Consider the following 15,509-nt stretch of genomic DNA (forward strand, 5'->3'; position numbering starts at 1 on the left):
TGGGAGTTTGAGGCTGCAGTGAACCATGAGCTGTGATGGAGCCACTGTGCTGCAGCCTGGGTGACAGAACAAGACCCTGTTTCAAAAATAAATGACGCTGTTTCAAAAATAAATAAATAGGCTGGATGTGGTGGCTCACACCTGTAATCTCAGCACTTTGGGGGGCCAAGGCGAGTGGATCACCTGATGTCTGGAGTTCAAGACCAGTCTGAGCAATATGATGAAACCCTGTCTCTACTAAAAATACAAAAATTAGCTGGGCATGATGGCATGCACCTATAGTCCCAGCTACCTGGGAGACTGAGACAGGAGAATTGCTTGAACCTGGGAGGTGGAGGTTGCAGTAAGCCGAGATCGTGCCACTGCACTCCAGCCTGGGTGACAGAGAGAAACTCCGTCTCAAAAACAAAAACAACAAAAAAAACCCCAAAAATAAATAAATAAAAATTTAAAAATAGACTAGACTTACATGGACTAGAAGGAATTAATCATTTCAGATTTTTAGGAATAGGATTTTGAAGAAGGGAGGGTCCATTGACATGGCTAATAAGCATTAGGTGAAGGAAAGTACCATTTGAAGTTGGTTAGGCAGTAGCAGCACTTATTTTTAATCTCTTAGGGGCACTTCATAGTAGTGTGTTGTCTTAGTCCACTTTCTGTTGCTATCACCTGAGACTGGGTAATTTATAAAGAAAATAAATAAATTTCTTTCGCTCTCTTTTTTTTTTTTTTTCTTTTGAGACGGAGTGTTGCTTTGTCTCCCAGGCTGGAGTGCAGTGGCACTATCTCAGCTCATTGCAACCTCTGCCTCCTGGGTTCAAGCGATTCTCCTGCCTCAGCCTCCCGAGTAGCTGGGACTACAGGCACGCGCCACCACACCCAGCTAATTTTTGTATTTTTAGTAGAGATGGGATTTCACCATGTTGGCCAGGATGGTCTCAGACGATCTCTTGACCTCACGATCCACCTGCCTCGGCCTCCCAAAGTGCTGAGATTATAGGCATGAGCCACCGCACCCGGTCCCCTCCCTACCTTTCTTCCTTTCCTCTTTCCTTTTTATTTATTCTCTGTCACCCAGGCTGGAGTGCAGTTGTGCAGTCATAGCTTATTGTACCCTTGAACTCCTAGGCTCAAGCAGTCCTCCTGCCTCAGCCTCTCAAGTAGGTAGGACTACAGGCATGTGCCTCTGCACCCAGCTAAATTGCTTTAAAAATGTTTTGTAGGGATGGGGTCTCACTATGTTGCCTAGGCTGGAGTGGAGCTCCTGTACTCAAGCAATATATCCACCTTGGCCTCTCAAAAGTGCTGGGATTACAGGCATGAGCCACCATGACCAGCCCCAAGAAATTTATTTCTCACGGCTCTGGAGGCTGGAAAGTCCAGGGTCAAGGGGCCATATCTGCTGAGGGCCTTCTTGCTGGTGGGGACCTTGCAGAGTTCCAGAGTGGCACAGGGCATCACATGGTGAGGGGACTCACGAGAGACAGCCACATTGGCTTTTATTACAGACCCACTCTTGTGCTAACTAGCTCCTTCTCTGAATAACCCATTAATCTGAGAATGGCTCAAGCACTTCCTAAAGGTCTCGCCTTTAGGTGCATTGGGCACCAAGTATCCAACAGATGAACTTCTGGGGGACACATTCAAATCATTGCGGGGTGTTAAAGCGAAGTACAAAGAAGAGAGATTTGCTGTCAAGTAGTTTTCATTAAACTTGGAAATAAATATGAATTGGTAGGTTACCTATTAAACAAGTGTGTTAGAGTAGCCTAGCAGTTTTCAAAGTGTAGTCTGTGGAATCCTAGAGAATAGACTCCTTTCATGGAGTCTGTGAGATCAGAATAGTTTCATAATAATACCAAGTCATTATTTGCCTTCTTCCCTGTGTTAACATTTGCAGTGATATCCAAAAGCAGTGCTGATTAAAACGTTAGCATAACCCTGAGCAATAGCACCAAACTAGTAGCAGGCATTGTGTTCTTTATTGTCATGCAGTTTAAATTTGCAGTAAAAAAAAAAAAAAAAAAAAAAAAAAAAGTTTCATTTAAGAATGTTCTTGATGAAGCAGTAAAAATTAATTTTATTTAATCTTGACCTTTTAGTACTTGGCTTTTGAATATTTTGTGTGATAAAATGGGAAGTACTCAAAAAGCACTTCTGTTATATATTGAAGTACTGTGGTTGTCTAAGGAAAAGTACTTGTACAGTTATTTGGGTTTCCAGCTAACTAGTTGTCTTCTTCATAGAACAGCATTTTTACTTGAAAGAATAACCAACAAAGTACGTTATTTAGACTTGGGTATTTGGCAGATGCTTTCTTGAAAATTTTCAAGGAAAACAACTATTTTTGCCCAGTGATAAAATTAAAGCAAAAATGAGAATTTTGGAAAGTTTATATACTCTACCATGAGACGGTCCACTTCCCAGTTAGTTTTGTGTTTTTTTTTTTTTTTGATATTATGTAATATGTCAACCTTCGAAAGAGCTGCATGACTTAGTGAACTAGAAGTTTTCACATGACCAATATATGATGTGACAAAATCAGATTTGGTGAGAGATCCACTCAAAGTATAAAGTAGACCAGTGTATTTTAATGTAATAATACAAAAGTTCATTGATAGGGTTTCAGAGTTCACATTTGCTGCTAACCTTTAGAAATTACTGGGTTGCTTTTTTTTTTTTTTTGGAGACAGAGTCCTCTGTCACCCAGGTTGGAGTGCAGAGGCGGGATCTGAGCTCACTGCAACCTCTGCCTCCTGGGTTCAAGTGATTCTCCTGCCTCAGCTTCCCAAATAGCTGGGATTACAGGCGCACACTACCACACCCAGCTACTTTTTCATGTGTTTAGTAGAGATGGGGTTTCACCATGTTGTCCAGGCTGGTCTAGAACTCTTGGCCTCAAGTGATCCTCCTACCACAGCCTCTCAAAGTGCTGGGATTACAGGCATGAGCCACCGCGCCTAGCCTAGGTTGCTTTTTAAAAATTAAGTTAAATTTCACATAAACATCAAATTAACTTTTATTTATTAATTTACTAATTAATTTATTTTTTGAGACAGGGTCTCACTTTCTCACCCAGGCTGGAGTGCAGTGACACGATCTCAGCTCACTGCAGCCTTGACCTACTGGGTTCAAGTGATCCTCCTGCCTCAGCCCCTCAAGTAGTTGGGACTACAGGCACGGGCCACCATGCCCTGCTAAAGAATTAACCATTTAAAAGTGTACAATTCAGGCTGGGCACGGTGTCTCATGCCTGTAATCCCAGCACCTTGGGAGGCTGAAGTGGGCGGATCACTTGAGTCCAGGAGGTCGAGACCAGCCTGCCCAACATGGTAAAACCTGTCTCTACTAAAAGTACAAAAACTAGCCAGACTTAGCAGTGCATACCTGTAGTCGCAGCTGCTCGGGAGGCTGAGGCAGGAGAATTGCTTGAGTAATATCAAGGAAAATATCCACGATTCTAATAAATTTAAGAGGCTGTTAAAAATGCCTCTCTCTCTGGCTGGGTACGGTGGCTTACACCTGTAATCCCAGCACTTTGGGAGGCCAAGGCAGATGGATCACTAGGTCAGGAGTTCGAGACCAGCCTGGCCAACATGGCAAACCCCATCTCTACTAAAAATACAAAAAAACAAGTGGCCGGGTGTGGTCGCTCACGCCTGTAATCCCAGCACTTTGGGAGACTGAGGTGGGCAGATCACAAGGTCAGGAGTTTGAGACCAGCCTGCCTGACATAGTGAAACCCTGTCTCTATTAAAAATACAAAAATTAGCCAGGCATGGTGGTGCTCACCTGTAGTCCCAGCTACTTGGGAGGCTGAGGCAAGAGAATCACTTGAACCCGGGAGGCAGAGGTTGTGGTGAGCCGAGATCACACCACTGCACTCCAGCCTGGGCAACAGAGCGAGACTGTCTCAAAAAAAAACAAACAAACAAAAAACACCAGGCGTGGTAGCACCCATCTGTAATCCCAGCTACTCCAGAGGCTGAGGCAAGAGGGGAGGGAGAGGTTGCAGTGAGCCAAGATCGTGCCACTGCACTCCAGCCTGGGCGACAGAGCAAGACTCCGTCTTGGGGAAAAACAAAAAAAACCTCTCTCTAGTGAATCAGTATGAAATAATGGGTTCTTATATATACACATATACACAGGTTTGAGTATCCCTTATCTAAAATGCCTGAAACCAGAAGTGTTTCCAATGTTGGATTTTTTTGGATTTTGGGATATTTCTGTATACATGGTGAGGTATCATGGGGGTGAGACTCAAGCCTAAACACAAAATTGATTTGTTTCATATATACCTTAAACATATAGCTTGAAGGTCATTTTATAACAACATTTTGTGCATAAAGCAAAGTTTTGACTGCATTTGACGGCATTTTGATGTGGAATTTTTTTCACATTTTGAAGTACTTTGGATTTTTTCCTTTTTTTTGAGACAGAGTCTCGCTCTGTCACCCAGGCTGGAGTGCAGTGACGCGATCTCTGCTCACTGCAAGCTCTGCCTCCTGGGTTCACGCCATTCTCCTGCCTCAGCCTCCCGAGTAGCTGAGACTATAGGTTCCCGCCACCAGGTCCGGCTAATTTTTAAAATTTTTTTAGTAGAGACGGGGTTTCACTGTGTTAGCCAGGATGGTTTCGATCGCCTGACCTCGTGATCTGCCCGCCTTGGCCTCCCATAGTGCTGGAATTACAGGCGTGAGCCACTGTGCCTGGCCGGATTTTTTCCTTTTTTTAGTAAAAAGTAGAGACAGGGTGACCAGGTACAGTGGCTCATGCTTGCAATCCCAGCACTTTGGAGGCTGAGGCAGGTGGATCTTTTGAGGCCAGGAGTTCGAGACCAGCCTGGCCAACATGATGAAACCCTATCTCTACTAAAAATACAAAACATTAGCGCTGGGCATAGTGGCAGGCGCGTGTAATCCCAGCTACTCAGAAGGCTGAGGCAGGAGAATTGCTGCTGGAATCTGGGAGGCAGAGGTTGCAGTGAGCCGAGATTGTGCCTGGATGACAGAGCCAGACTTCATCTCAAAAAAAAGAAAAATGTAGAGACAGGGTTTTGCCATGTTGCCCCAGCTGGTCTTGAACTCCTGGGCTCAAGGCATCTGCCGCCTCAGCCTCCCAAAGTGCTGGGATTATAGGTGTGAGTCACCACACCTGACCCAATTTGGATTTTCTGATGAGGGATCTTTAAGCGGTACACACATATGCAAATATAGATATAGAAAAAGATATGGATGTTATGTGTGTATGCATGCATTTTATTTCCTTTTCTGAAAGGGCCTGGAAGTAGTGACACCACCTAGCAGTGAGCACACCTGACACCAGATCTTGGTTTCGCAACACCATTCTCCAATAAGAGGAACCAGAGCTGCTTGGAGAAATGGCTAGGGCAGATAAAAAAAGATGATGAACCTGGAACATCGTGTGGATACCAGAAGCTAATAAATTGCCAAAAAAGTGATAGAGAACCAGCTTGAAGGAGCTTTCAATGGCCAGATCTGGGACAGTTTGAAAAACAAATAATGATAAATAGATTATAACCCATGGGGTAAAATAAATATCCATAAGTTTATGCTGCTATAAATAAATATGGGAAAGAAAACAATTGTTTTCTGCAGTGAAACTCAAGTTGATAAATAGAAAAGGAATAATGGAAACATTAGGCAAATACTACAGTATTTGTTGCAGGCAAGAGTTGTCTTTTTTTTTTTTGAGATGGAGTCTTGCTCTGTTGCCTGGGCTGTAGTGCAGTGGCACTATCTTGGCTCACTGCAACCTCTGCCTCCCGGGTTCAAGTGATTCTTCCCGGCTCAGCCTCTCAAGTAGTTGGGACTACAGGCACCCACCACCATGCCTGGCTAACTTTTGTATTTTTGTAGAGAGGGGGTTTCACTATGTTGGTCAGGCTGGTCTTGAACTCTTGACCTCAGGTGATCTGCCTGCCTTGACCTCCCAAAGTGCTGGGATTACAGGCGTGAGCCACTGTGCCCAGCAAGAATTGTCTTTGTATGCTAAAATTAATATGTGGAATTTTGATTGGAGATGGGATATTTACATAGTGGCTTCTAAGTATCTCTCCGTCATAACATATCAGTGGAGAAATCTATCAGATACCACCTTAATCAAGTGATTGTGAGTTAACGTTTCTAGTAATACAGCATACTGACATCATGTACTTCCTGAAACGATACACTGAAAAAGGCATATTACTTCTGTGATATTCTCACTAAAAACACATAACCTCAGTCTGATTATGAGAAAACATCAGACAGACCCAAATTAAGGGGCACTTTTCAAAAGAACTGGTCACTGTTCTTCAAAAGTATCAAGGTGAAGACAGACTAAGAAACTCACAGATTGGGAGGAGACCAAGGAAGGACACATGACAACTAAATGTGGGGTTGTGGATTGTGTCCTGGATCTGAAAAGGATATTAGTAGGGGCTGGGCATGGTTGCTTACGCCTGTAATCCTAGCACATTGGGAGGCCAAGGCAGGTGGATCATCTGAGGTCAGGAGTTCGAGACTAGCCTGGCCAGTGTGGTGCAACCCGTCTCTACTAAAAATACGAAACTAGCCAGGTGTGGTGGTGCGTGCCTGTAGTCCTAGCTACTCGGGAGGCTGAGGCAGGAGAATGGCTTGAACCCAGGAGGGGAGGCTGCAGTGAGCCAAGATGGTGCCACTGCACTCCACCCTGGGTGACGGAGCAAGAATCTCTCAAAAAAAAAAAAAAAAAGTATATAGTATATATATTAGTGGGAAAACTGGTGACATGTGAATAAGATCTGTAGAGTAGTTAATAAACACTATTGTTTCCTGGTTTCAATAATTGTACTGTGTTTATATGTTAACATTTAGGGGAGCAGGGTGAAGAATATTTGAAACTTCTGTAAGTCTAAAATTATTTCAGAACTTAGTTTTAGAACATAAGTTTATTAAAGACTTTACATTTTTTAAAAAAGAATTCCTACCTTCCTGTGTATCTGTGTGAGACCACATCCACCCCCACCCCGTCCCCCATGCTGTTAACTAGAACAACATCACTGCACATTGAATGCAGAGGCAGCTATGAGAATCCAGCTGTCTGCTATTAAGCCAGACATTAAAGAGATTTGTAAAAATATAAAACAAAGCCACTTTTCTCACTAAATTGTTCTGTTATTTTGGAAAATATTTTTCATAAAGAAGTTATGTTAACATGGAATGGGTTTATTTTTAAATGCATTAATAATTTTAAATTTTTTATTTTTATTTATTTATTTTTTTTTGAGATGGAGTCTGCCTCTGTCCACCCAGTCTAGAGTGCAGTGGCACGATCTCAGCTCAATGCAACCTCCTCCCTCCCGGGTTCGAGCAGTTCTTCTGCCTCAGCCTCCTGAGTAGCTGGGACTACAGGTGTGCACCACCACGCCTGGCTAATTTTTGTACTTTTTAAGTAAAGACGGGGTTTCGCCATATTGGCCAGGCTGGTCTTGAACTCCTGACCTCAGGTGATCTGCCCACCTCGGCCTCCCAGAGTGCTGGGATTATAGGCGTGAGCCACTGTGCCTGGCCTAAAATTTTATTTTAATTCTGTTTCTAATATGGTGACTCTTTTTTTTGTTGTTTTTTGAGACGGAGTCTCACTCTGTCGCCAAGGATGGAGTGCAGTGGCACCGTGTTGGCTCACTGCAACCTCTGTCTCCTGGGTTCAAGCAATTCTCCTGCCTCAGCCTCCTGAGTAGTTAAGATTACAGATGCTCACCACCATGCCCGGCTTGTATTTATATTTTTAGTAGAAACGGGGTTTCACCATGTTGGCCATGGTGGTCTTGAACTCCTGACCTCAGGTGATCCACCCGCCTCAGCCTCCCGAAGTGCTGGGATTACAGGCTCACGTGAGCCACTGCGCCTGGCCTCTTATGTGACTCTTTTAGTTATTGCTCTCTTTGGGGTCCTTGATTTTATTTATTTATTTATTTATTTATTTAGAGACAGGGTCTTGCTCTGTCACCCAAGCTGGAGTACAGTGGTGCAATCATAGCTCACTGTGACCTCAAACTCCTGAGTCCAGACACTCCTCTTGCCTCAGCCTCCCAGGCGGGTGTCTTCCATAGTCATTCATGTCAGATTATTTTCTCTGATTTGCCAAATTTATTTCTAACCTCCTGGTTGCTAACCTTGCCAGATATATTGTAGTATAATAAGCAGTTTGGGGTCTGATATGTTCTGTTTGTTTCTGTCATGTAAGGAGATCAGTGTGGTTTCTTTTGGTTCTATGTTATCTAAGTCTCCTCTTAGAAATAGTAGCGTTCCCATACCACACCGAGGTGTGCTCTTCTCAAGCCCTTGTCCATACCCTTTTCCATTCTGAAAGTTAATTCCGACCTCTAAGGTAATCCTATAAAATGGTATATTGGAGGCCAGGTGGCGGTGGCTCGAGTCTGTAATCCCAGCACTTTGGGAGACTGAGGCAGGTAGATTAGGAGATCAAGACCATCCTGACCAACATGGTGAAACCTCGTTTCTACTAAAAGTACAAAAATCAGCTGGTGTGGTGGTGTGCGCCTATAATCCCAGCTACTTAGGAGGCTGAGGCAGGAGAATCTATTGAACCCGGGAGGTGGAGATTGCAGTGGCTGAGATTGTGCCACTGCACTCCAGCCTGGTGACAGAGCAAGACTCCGTCTCAAAACAAAACAAAACAAAACAAGGTACATTGGAAATAATTTCACTTCTTTGTAGCATCAAAAATGAAACCTTTTCTGTACCCATTCTGCTTTTCTTCAGGGCCTTTTACCCCCATTTGAGGAATTTGCAGTTTGGTTTGTGTGTGTGTATAAATTCATTAGGAAACTGAAATGGAGAGGTTATATCCTTGGGAAGTGCAGAATAATTACTGGGATTGATTGATAATAGGAAGCATTAGATAGCTTGGAACGAGCTCAGCCATCTGGTTTGCATTAGGGCGGGTTGGAGATGGTGCAAGACCATTGCTATGTGATTTTTGCCAGAAACTGAAAGTGCATTTTGTTTACAGTTTAGAAGACAAATCGTCTTTCATTCACCTGTACAGTTGTAAGTAGAGGACACAGGCCCACTAATCTCAGAAGCTTGGTTGGGAAATAATTTATTTGGATCATTATTTGCTCTTTTAAAATACATGAATTGTCATTAGAGAATATAGCTAGGCTGCTCCTGGATTAGCTATACTTATAACATTCTCACCTCTCTATTATGACTAATTTAGTGTACAGAGCTATGAATTTTTTTTGAGACCTAGTGTCACTCTGTTGCCAGGCTGGAGTGCAGTGGTACCATCTCAGCTCACTGCAACCTCCGCCTCCCAAGTTCAGGCGATTGTTCTGCCTCTGCCTCCTGAGTAGCTGGGATTACAGCTGTGTGCCACCACACATGGCTAATTTTTGTATTTTTGTATAGACAGGGTTTGACCATGTTGGCCAGGCTGGTCTTGAACTCCTGACTTCAGATGATCCGTCCGCCTCAGCCTCCCAAAGTGATGGGATTACAGGCTGAGCCACTGTGCCCGGCCTCAAACTTCTGGGCTCAAGCGATCTACCCACCTCAGCTTCCCTAAATGCTGGGGTTACAAGTGTGAGCCACTGCACCCCGTTGAGACTGTTCTAAGGTTTAAATCATTGCTCTTTCCCTGTCATGTCCACCTCTCAGCTCTTGTTTCTCTAAAGAGCAAAATGTGGTTACCCTTATAGGCTGCTGAATTCAAATTGCCTCTGGTATTTTTAGTCTGATTATGAGAATAATCTGGTAAATACTTGGTTTATATATGTGCTAGTGTTTTTATATGTTATTCTTATGGCAGACAATAATTGATTAAAAGTCTTTACTTATGTAACAGAATGTTCCACGTCATCACCATCGGTAAAATGTAGTTGGCATTGGAATTGAAACCCACTTACCATCCTTGGTGTGGTAGAAGGGGAGTGTCCTGGTCATTAGAATTATGTAGATTTTTTTAAAATTATTTGTTTTTGAGATGGAGTGTCACTCTGTCACCTAGGCTGGAGTGCAGTGGCACGATCTCAGCTCACTGCAACCTCCGCCTCCCAGGTTCAAGCGATTCTCCTGCCTCAGCCTCCTAAGTAGGTGGGACTACAGGCACGTGCTACCACGTCCAGCAAATTTTTGTATTTTTTAGTAGAGACGGGGTTTCACCATGTTGGCCAGGCTGGTCTCGAACTCCTGACTTCAGGTGATCCACCCGCCTTGGCCTACCATAGTGCTGGGATTATAGGCGTGAGCCACTGTGCCTGGCCAGAATTAGACGTAGATTTTAATCATGACTTTCCTATTTGTTGTGTTTCTTGGACAGGTTTATACTAAATAAGAAATCATGTAGTATACTAAATAATACTATTTTTTTTGAAATGGAGTGTCTCTCTGTCACCCAGGCTGGAGTGCAGTGGCGGGATCTCGGCTTACCGCAGCCTCCACCTCCCAGGTTCAAGCAATTCTCCTGTCACAGCCTCCCAAATAGCTGGGACTACAGGCACACGCCACTGTGCCCAGCTGATTTTTTGTGTTTTTAGTGGAGACAGGGTTTCACTATGTTGACCTGGCTGGTCTCGAACTCCTGATCTCAAGTGATCTGCCCACCTCAGCCACCCAAAGTGTTGGGATTACAGGCATGAGCCACTGTGCCTGGCTGTATTTAGTATTTCTGAGTCTCAGTTTTTTCATTCATAGAATGGGTATAATATGGACTTCATAGGAATGTTCTGAGAATTAGATGCTTGGTTTTTTATTGTTGCTTTCTTTCTTTCCTTTTCCTCCCTCCCTCTCTTTCATCTCTTTCTTTTCTTCTTCTCTTTCTTTCTTTCTTTCACAGGGTTTTGCTTTGTCACCCAAGCTAGACTGCAGTGGCACAATCGTAGCTCACTGAAGCCTCGACCTCCTACGTTTAATTGATCCTCCTGTCTCAGCATTCCAAGTAGCTGGGACTATAGGCATGCGCCATTGTACTCAGCTAATTTTTAAATTTTTTGTAGAGACAAGGTCTCCCTATATTGCCCAGGTTGGTCTAGCATTCCTGAGCTTAGGCTCTCCTCCCGCCTCCACCTCCCAAAGTGCTGAAATTACACATGTGAACCTAAATACTGTTTTTTTGGTTCTTAGCTCTCACCATTCTGATAATCAGCATTCATTCAGATGTTAATCCTTCTCCTGTATCCCCTCTCACCAAGCCCCCAATACATACCTTGTTACTTGTCTTCCTTTTGGAGTGCACTTTGCCCCAACTGTCCTCAGACTTGTGTGATGAATGTATCACTTACAACATGTTTTGTCTGGGAAGAAGAGGCTCTCAAGTATGTGTGTGTGTACAAATTTGAGATCATGCTTTTCAGAGCATTGTGAAGGATCTCTGTTCAAAACTCTGCTCCCCTAGTGCCTATTATTATTACTTCCATGGTATAAAGGATAAAAAGAATTTTTTGTTTTTCTTTCATATAAAAAATATTCCTAAGGAAAGCCTACATCCGTTCTACTTTGCATGAAGAAAAACAGGATTTTTAGGCTGGGCGTGGTGGCTCATAACCTGTAATCCCAGCACTTTGGGAGATCGAGGCGGGTGGATCACAAGGTCAAGAGATCAAGACCATCCTGGCCAACGTGGTGAAACCTTGTCTCTACTAAAAATACAAAAAAATTACCCAGGCATTGTGGCACGTGCCTGTAGTCCCAGCTACTCAGGAGGCTGAGGCAGGAGAATTGCTTGAACTTGGGAGGCGGAGGTTGCACTGAGCCAAGATCGCGCAGCTGCACTCCAGCCTGAAGACAGAGCGAGACTCTGTCTTGGAAAAAAAAAAGAAAAACAGAATTTTTATAGATGAGTACTGGAGAAGGTTGGAAAAATATAGCTAACTCCTATTCCTTTATTTAATTATGTACTTAGATTGCTTACTTTCCTGTTTTGTTTTTTTTTTCTTCTTTCTTTCTTTTGCGATGGAGGTTCACTGTCGTCACCTAGGCTGGAGTGCATTGGTGCGATCTTGGCTCACTGCAACCTCCACCTCCCGGGTTCAAGTGATTCTCCTGCCTCAGCCTCCCAATTAGCTTGGATTACAGGCATGCACCACCACGCCCAGCTAATTTTTGTATTTTTAGAATTTTGCATTTTTAGTAGAGACAGGGTTTCACCATTTTGCCAGGCTGGTCTTGAACTCCTGACCTCAGGTGATCCACCCGCCTTGGCCTCCCAAAGTGTTGGGGTCACAGGCGTGAGCCACCGTGCTCGGCCACTTTCCTGTTTTTCTTTGTGAAAGTTTGGAGCAGTCATTCTTACAGTGCCTAGTAATAACCAGGAGAGAGTAGTAAAAATGCCAATTCCTTAGCCCCACCCAAATAAATTTAATGCCATGAAATAGGGCCTGGGAAGCTGCATTTTAATTTATTTTTTTCTCTTAAAAAAAGTATGCCAGGCGCAGTGCCTCATGCCTATAATCCCAGCACTTTGGGAGGCCGAGGTGGGCAGATCACCTGAGGTCGGGAGTTTGAGATCAGCCTGACCAACATGAAGAAACCCTGTCTCTACTAAAAATACAGAATTAGCCGGGTATGGTGGCGCATGCCTGTAATCCCAGCTACTTGGGAGGCTAAGGCAGGAGAATTGCTTGAACCCGGGAGGTGGAGGTTGTGGTGAGCTGAGATTGCACCATTGCACTCCAGCCTGGGCAACAAGAGCAAAACTCCGTTTCAAAAAAAAAGAAATAAAAAAAAGTAGAGATTGGCCAGGCACAGTGGCAAATTAACGCTTTTTCTAAATACTCTCAATTTCTGTGCTTATCTTTTTGCAGTTCATGGAACTGCAGTGGTCAGTGGCCCACACTTTGAGTAACATTGCTCTTCAAAAAATGAAAATGATTGTGTGTGGAAACTGGCAAGCTGGAAGCTAGTTTCTTCTACAAGCCCCAAGAAGACTGATTTTTTTGTCCATAAAATTGAGACAATTTTACTGCTTTGCTCATCTTTATAGGGATGTTATGAGGATCACATAAGATATAATGTATGTAAAGGCTGGGAGTGATGGCTCATGCCTGTAATCCTGGCACTTTGGGAGGTTGAGGCGGGCGGATCACCTGAGGTCAGAAGTTCGAGACCAGTCTGGCCGACATGGTGAAACCCCGTCTCTACTAAAAATAAAAAAATTAGCTGGGTGTGACGGCATGAGCCTGTAATGTCAGGTACTCAGAAGGCTGAGGCAGGAGAATTGCTTGAACCTGGGAGGTGGAGTTTGCAGTGAGCTGAGATCACGCCGCTGCACTCCATCCTGGGTGACAGAGCAAGACTCAGTCTTAAAAAAAAAAAAAAGGATATAATGTATGTAAAATACGTTGTAAACTGAAAAACTAATGTAAGTTATATTCTTCACATTTCTTGAGCAGGAACTCTTTTAGCAACTAGGTATATAGAGATACATGGCAGGGAGCTTATTATTCACATATATATTAGCCACAAGGTTGCAGTATGCAGAATTAAGTTTCTGTTTCCTAAAAATTTTCCTAGACTTGTGCAGTCCTTCTGTAAACTTTAGTAATATGCATATATATATATGTGTGTGTATATATATATATATTTATTTATTTATTTATTTATTTATTTTTTGAAATGGAGTCTCGCTCTGTTGCCCAGGCTGGAGTGCAGTGGCGTGATCTCAGCTCACTGAAACCTCTGCCTCCTGGGTTCAAGCAATTCTTCTGCCTCGACCTCCAAGTAGCTGGGACTACAGGCGTGCACCACCACGCCCGGCTAATTTTTTTTTTTTTTTTTTTTTTTTTTTTTTTTAGTAGAGATGGAGTTTCACCATATTGGCCAGGCTAGTCTCGAACTCCTAACCTCGTGATCCTCCCATCAATCCCAAAGTGTTGAGATTACAGGCATGAGCCACTATGTCCGGCTGTATTTTTTAAATATATAACTTAATGATGTTTCTTTGAAATGTCTGAGAACCTTTTTTTCCTCTTTTTTTATGTATATATTTCTGATTTTTAAAATAAAGAGATGGCCCGGGGTGGGAGGCACAGTGGCTCACTATGTTGCCCAGGCTGGTCTTGAACTCCTAGCCTTAAGTGAGCCTCCTGCATTGGCCTTCCAGAGTGCTAGGGTTACAGGCATGAGCCACCAACCTGGGCCTATTTTTACTTTTCTGATAACTTCTTGAAGGTTATAATATATATATTTTTAATGGATTAGAAGCAATTTGGAGGCAGGCGTCCTTCTCAGTTAAAGTTCTGAGACTCCTTGTATATGGATCCGTTTCTGTTAATCTTAGGTTACCCTTTTTTCCAGCTTCCTCTCAGCTTGAAGTTTGCTGCCTGAAGTAACTCCACACACTTCTCTCCTCTGCCTAGCTCCTTTTTTTAGAGTATGTTTGCAGGAGACAGAGACCTTTAAAGCCAGTTCATTCATCAAGAAATGTTTTGAGTGCCTGTTATATACTGGTTAGGTGAAAAAGTTAAGAAAATGGGCTGGGCCCCATGGTTTATGACTTGGAGGCCACGATGGGAGGATCACTTAAGGTCAGGAGTTCAAGAGCAGCCTCAGCAACATAGCAAGACCTGTCTCTACCAAAAATTAGCCATGTGTGGTAGCATGCACCTGTAGTACCAGCTACTTGGGAGGCTGAGGCCAGAGGATCACTTGAGTCCAGGAGTTGGAGATTGCAGTGAACTATGATTGTGCCACGGCACTCCAGCCTGGGTGACAGAAAGAGACCCTGTCTCTTAAAAAAAAATTTTTTTAAGTAGATAAGAAAATGAATTTTAACTACCAGAGGCAGTGAGTCGTGCCTGGAATCTTAATGTTTTGGGAGGCCAAGGTGGGAGGATCACCTGAAGCTGGGAGTTTGAGACCAGCCTGGGCAACATAGCAAGACCCAATCTCTGCAAAAAATTTTAAAGTTAGCTGGTTGAGGTGGCACACACCTGTAGTCCTAGCTCTTCGGGAAGCTAAGGTGGGAGGATTGCCTAACCCTAGGAGTTCAAGGTTACAGGAAGTTTTGATTGCACCACTGCACTCCAGCCTAGGTGACAGAGTGAGGCCCTGTCTTTTGGAAGAAAAAGGAAAGAAAATAGTTTAACTACATACCATTCCTGACTTCTGGGTGCTCACAGTTTTCTAAGGGAAATGGACAAGTAATTCAGTAATAAGACACAGAAAATGACATGTTTCCAAAATTCCTTGACAGGCTGAGTGCAAGTGGCTCACACCTGTAATCCCAGCACTTTGGGAGGCCAAGGCAGGTGGATTACTTGAGGTCAGGAGTTCGAGACCAGTCTGGCCAACGTGGTGGAACCTTGTCTCTACTGAAAATACAAAAATTAGCTGGGCATGGTGGCCACACCTGTAATCCCAGCTACTTGGGAGGCTGAGGCAGGAGAATCGCTTGAACCTGGGGCAGAGGTTCCAGTGAGCTGAGATCGCACCAGTGCACTCCAGTCTGGGCAACAGAGCAAGGCTCTGTCTCAAAAAAAAAAAAAAAAAGGAAAAAAAAAA

At 43.6% G+C, this 15,509-nt stretch overlaps 1 protein-coding gene across 9 annotated transcripts in view; it reads left to right on the forward strand.

Moving 5' to 3' along the window:
- The window catches only part of GATAD2B (GATA zinc finger domain containing 2B), a 115,682-nt gene that overhangs the window by 46,997 nt on the left and 53,176 nt on the right, over positions 1 to 15,509 (forward strand). The window lies entirely within an intron of this gene.

Source organism: Gorilla gorilla, chromosome 1 (assembly GCF_029281585.2).
Source record: "Gorilla gorilla gorilla isolate KB3781 chromosome 1, NHGRI_mGorGor1-v2.1_pri, whole genome shotgun sequence".
Lineage (NCBI taxonomy): Eukaryota > Metazoa > Chordata > Mammalia > Primates > Hominidae > Gorilla > Gorilla gorilla.